Genomic DNA, 6000 nt, shown 5'->3' with positions numbered 1-6000 from the left:
TAAAATGGGGGCCAAACCCCAGTCGCTCGAGCAGAGCAAATAGGTAAGGCCATTCTATAATATTGAATGCCATTTTGGCATCGAGGGAAAGAAGTGCTGCATCTTCCTAGATAGTGTCAACTCGCCCCAAGACATCATGCAATCGACGCAAGTTGTGGGCCATATTGCGTCCAGGTATAAATTTCCCCAGCACCGGAAGAAGCCGATTGGCCAAAATCTTGGCTAGGATTTTGTTCTCGGCCATTAATAGTGAGATGGGTCGGTAGGACTCACATCTCGTAGCACACAGATGAGTATCCACTTTTAGCCTGTGTATTTATGTGTATGTATATAGATATAGGTCATAGCTAAAAGACAATGCTGTTGGAGTTTTACTTCTTCTTACTGCTGACGCTGTGCATATTATATCTTGCTTACTGTCTAACGTTTGTGACGGCTCATATCTCTTACACAAGAACTAAGACTGTTCAATAAATCCTTTTTTATCGAAAATGCCCGTCTTCCTATTTTCTGTGTAACTCTGAAGAAACTAAGCATGCACGATTGACTGAGTGAAACTGTTATCTATTGTTTCCACAATTTTGAGACACGTTCCGATTCTGAAAGGAAACAAAGTTGTCATGTTTATTCGGTTGTCAGAAAATAATCTCTTCTTGTTCATTCGAGACGTTTCTAGTGACCTCTGAGTTAGCTGGCACACAAGTAATTAAGTTTAATATACTCAATAGGAGCATACTGACCTCAGTCTATGCACAGAACTATAGTGTATATTATTCCAATGCGCAGAGCCTATAAGGGAAATAGGAACTATACTACAGCCAGTGCTGCTGAGGGGACGTTTGGTCTCCTTAAGTGCAGTGCAGCTTGTAGAGCAAGCGGGACTGATGATCAAACACATTCTGATCCTTGATCACAGCAAGCTGCTGGATTCTTAAATGACAGAGTCTACGGCAGCAGCTGGAAGATTAAATCTTTGATAGCACTGAGTTTTCAGGAAGAGGGGGCAGACCAGCAAGACCTTGGAGTCACTCAGAGAGCCTAATCATTGGCCCTCTAGCAGAGCAGAGGTCAGCAGGCATCAGGGGAGCTCAACAAAAGCAGGGAAGCAGTTCCTTAGAACAGTCAGGAGTCAGGCATAGCAGAGCTGCAATCCTTTAGCACAGCAGCCTTTACTGCATCAGAGTTTCTTCCAGGTCCAGTAGTGTTGCTCGAATATGAATTTACCTTGATAAAACAAAGACAAGAGGCGTTTGGCAAAACAGGAACAGTTGGTTTAATTAAACACTGCGACCGGGAGTACAGCATACAGAAACGGGTCTGAGGACTGACTCAAAGTGCAATAGTTTTGAGCGTCTTTTTATACATTCCTTGAAGCACCATAAAACAATTCATAGATCATGTATAGGGCGAGGAATGTAGGCCTAATCATAGAGCCATAAATTACTCCCACCTGAAGACAAATGCAGGTGGGTCTCGACCTTGCATGGACATAATAAGGACCAGTGGGTAACGTGTCTAGTTGTACGGCATGAGGAACGCTTGATTACTGCATGTGCTGTGTTCTGATTGGCTGAGTGTTCCTAACTTCATATGGCATCTAACTTTATGGTGTTTTGGGAATGTGCGCCCCTCCGGACATGTGCGTTTTATCGGGGACAATCATCCTAGATCATTGTGGTGATGCAACCTATCTGTGGAACCATTCTGGCTTTTTCCTGTTCGCACATTTGTCCTGCTGGTTATGTGCCACCCCACCTGTGATATGTCAATCAGTAGCTTTAGGCCTAGGTCGCAGGGCCTGCCTGACCACGTATTTCTGACTCGGGGTTGATGGAGAGGTCATATCGGGAGATTTCAACAACAGTGATTGAATTACATTGTTATACATAGATGTATTATTGCATACATCGACATCAATATTAATATTAGTGCACTGATTTGATGCAGTCACAACCCTAATACTTATACTCCAAAGTGTCTTTGATGTAGGGGGTTAACTTCAAAGATCTCTCTGAAGTGAACAAGGGTGCTTTTCTGTCCAGCCCAATGCCAGACTACCAGTAGGGGGTAAATCAGCCCTTTGAGTGAGGGCAGGACACAACCTATTGAGATGTAAGTGTGAACCTCCTCTCCCTCTCCCTGCCCAGGAAGACTATCAGTGTGCAGATGTATCCCCTGTCACACCCAGCCCTTCGTATGTTGTGGGTGTCTAGAGAGTATGCACAAAGTGTAGCTGTGACCTAGCCCAGATGTGTATCGGAGGCAGGCTGCAGACACACAGAGCAAAGTTAAGAGCGGAGAAATATCCACTTTCTAAAAGTGGCATTTCTAGAAGGGTAATGTCAAATCCAACTTTATCACTAAAAGGGATTTATCTCCACCATTCCACGGATGTTAAACATGAACCAGCTAGTCCTTTCCAATCACCAATTACAGTTTAAAAGGTACATTAAGAAATCCCCGATGCTTGCCTATGGAAGGAATAGGCCTCACTGTAGTTAATGCCACCATGTTTAGGGAAGAAGCACATGCACTTTAGCACTGGTTAGCAGTGGTAAAAGTGCTCAGAGTCCTAATGCCAACAAAAAGATACAGCAAAAAGTGGGAAGCAAAAGGCAGAAATCTGGGGGAAGACCACTTCAAGGATGACAGGTCTAACAAAAGTCATCAAAGATTTTCCCCATTGGTTATATGGGCCTTTGTTGGCTGACTTGAAGTGCTTTTTTGGAGAAGGCATCAGCAAAACATTTCTAACTTGTGAAACCAATTTGACTCCACAATAAGGACCAGGAATCACTCATTATGGTTAAATGGATTCATTTTAGGATACTAATCAATCCCATATATGAGCAGAACAAAAAAAAGTTCCAAAGACATAACAATACAGCTGGTAAGCTGAAATATCTCAGTAAGGTAAGTCATAATAAGATGAGGTACAGAATAGTATCAGCCACAACAATACAGAAACAAAGTATAGTAAATAGATGTCCCATGAAGAAACTTCCCTTCCCTCTACTAAACAGGAATCAACTATAGGACCATTTAACCAGGGATTCTATTTAGGAAGCAAAAAAGGTGTCAGCATGATATAGACTTCAGTAGAAGTCTGGGAAAAAAGGAAGACGTTTTTAGCATAAATCTTCACACTCGCAGGGAAAGCATAGAGGTTTGTTCCTCAAGAAATTATCTGAATCTGCCAACTGTGGGAATACCATATAAAACAACAAGAGTTCAGAAACATCCTTATCTTCTCTCGCACCACCAGGAACCAACCAAATCATTAGAACATCCCACCATCCTGGTACACCATAAATAGGAGGCCTCTTCTGACCATTAGGTTTCCACATCTACTGCCAAGTTCTTCCCTTCAGGCCTCATTATCAGCAGTCTAATCCAAAAAAAAACCCTTTCTCTGGCTAATGAGAAGTATGATAATGCACCTGCAAAAGCAAGAAAGAACATACTGGCAAAGCTAAGCACATTTCAATTGAGGCCTGTTTACAGGCTAAGTTAATACAACAGTCAGCATAATCTTTGAATACATGATTGTACATATGCATGTGTAATTTTGAGAATAAATGCAAAAGTAGACATGATTGCATGTGTAACTTAACATTAGTGCACACATATGTAAATCTATAATCTCTACAATAATTACATCTCATCAGCACATTTAAATTCTTTACACATGTTACAAAAATCAAAACGCAGAGTGAGTATAATGTTGTATATGAGTATATAGTTGTATGATTGTGACGGATAAAGTGTGGATCTTAATTTCCACTACTCAAGGTGGTAAAACCTATGCTTTGTTGTTTGGTATTGATTCCTGTGTGACAAAAATAGTGGCTAAAGGAAGACAGAAGAGTCTGCTGAAAACAAGGTTTTTCATGGTGCTACAACTTTCTGGTCTGCATGCCCCCAATGTAATTCCTATATGTTTACAGAACATATATTTGGTGTTACCTTGTGACAACTGTCTGTAATGGTTTGCATCTAAAAGTGCTCATAAACACTACTGGCCTATTTACAAGCTGCATTTTCAGGTAGGTGTAGTAGTATCACAGTAGTACTTATAAAGTACTACAAAATGCTATCCACAAACCTACAAGTGTGAATTTCCACCTCCTCCTCTCCTCTGTTTTCTATGGGGTGATTCTCACACATGTAAGTTTACCAGTTAGTAGGAAATGTGAGGGACCAGGGGGGGTAGCTGGAAAAAAGCATGCATTCCCTACTAAATTGAAGACGTTCAGGGAGGAGTAGGACGGATTTAGGCAGGGTTATGGCGGGACATGAACCCACCCACAAAAGAGTAAGCTCTTTACTACTCGCAAACTACACTTCTAAAGTTACTACAGTCAAAAGGGGACTCAAAACAGTAGTAAATTACTACAGCTCAGATTTCGATTCAGTCCACCACCATATATGGCAAACCAGTGGTACAGCAAGAAGCCGCCATCGAAAATAATGGCCTTGGGGCTTAAAGAAACATAGGAAATATTCTTATATTAAAATGAAATTGTATATGTTATGTTATGTTATATGACTTATAGAGCGCACAACTGCTCCAGCAAAGGAGCGTCCCGGCGCTAATAACAGTCAGAAGGAGAGGGCCACCAAAAGGCATAGGAACCTACAGTAAATAATTGTGAAAAATATAAATTAATATAATGTAATAATTTTAAAATCAAAACATAAAATGTATTATTTAAATATGAAATATTTAACAATCTTTTTTTGAATGTATACATTATTGTAAGATAAACTTTTATTAAAATATAATGACAGTACTTTTAAATAAATAAAAACCTCACTTTTAATAAAACCTTTTTTTTACTCTATGTGGAATTTTTTTAACAACTGTATTTATTGAGTTCCTATCAGAAAAGAACAATGCAGTGTATAACACATATTCTCCAGCAATGCATAATCAATAATAACATTAGTTCAATGACCCTGTTATAGTGCAGATACAAACATACAGACTCCGTTGGTAGTTTCACAACATGGCCCTTATCTTATGATATCTTTGCATACACCCCCATTATATGTACACATATTCCTCTGCCTTAACACAGTATTCCAACCCTAGGGACTTTTTCTTCATGGAGGGGATCTCTGATCGACAGTGGCCAGCAATCCCCCCCTTGGCACCAGACAACCCAATGCAACGCATATCCTGGTGGTCCAAGGCCCACCCCACAGAAGGCCATCCCAATAGCGTGCTCTTGTTGTCCAGTTCTACCCTCTATCTGAGATATTGTGTTGTGCAAGCATGACCAGTATCTCTTTGAGTACCAGGCACTTGCAGACCAGACTGTGATAAAAGGTACCAACGTCTTCCCTGCATCTTAAACCGCAAGGGCCCATTTCAGTTTTCATTAGTTGTATTCATTATGGGCTGTAATAAAACCTGTATAAATATTTCAGTGGATTAGTTGCAGGCGTATGGGTACCGTGAGGACCCTGGGGGCCTTCTTGGATTCCGTCCAGTCTGTATCCAGCAATCAACCACATCCTGAGACCATCTATCCCTCAATTGGCATCTGGGATAGGATATCCTCAAGTGCTCAGGGAGAAAGTTCCTAATTAATTTCCCTCCCTTGTTGCCAAGGGTATAGACAATTTGGTTATTTTCTCCGCCTAAGTGCCACTATTATTTTTGAGTCAAGGACTGATGCCTTATGTTGAGCAATCTATGTTTTATCAACTGTGCATGATTTGTGTTACTTACAATAATTGTGGATGTTTGATACACACTTGAAAATACATGTTGATGTTTGTTATTTAATTGCACACTCATGAAATGTTCATATAACCTATGTAATCTTCAATTGTTTCATTACTTTGTGTTTTCCTTGATATTTGACATGATTTCAATGCATTTAACTTTTCTGAAAAAGTTTGAGAAAAGTGAAAAAATCACACAAGCTTGTGAATTTAATGCATTGGCTTGTCATTTGAGTAACTTTGGAATTCAAGCTACGGGACACTTTT

The sequence above is a fragment of the Triturus cristatus genome, chromosome 9, assembly GCF_964204655.1.
Source record: "Triturus cristatus chromosome 9, aTriCri1.1, whole genome shotgun sequence".
Lineage (NCBI taxonomy): Eukaryota > Metazoa > Chordata > Amphibia > Caudata > Salamandridae > Triturus > Triturus cristatus.
Note: the sequence above shows the minus strand (reverse complement) of the source record.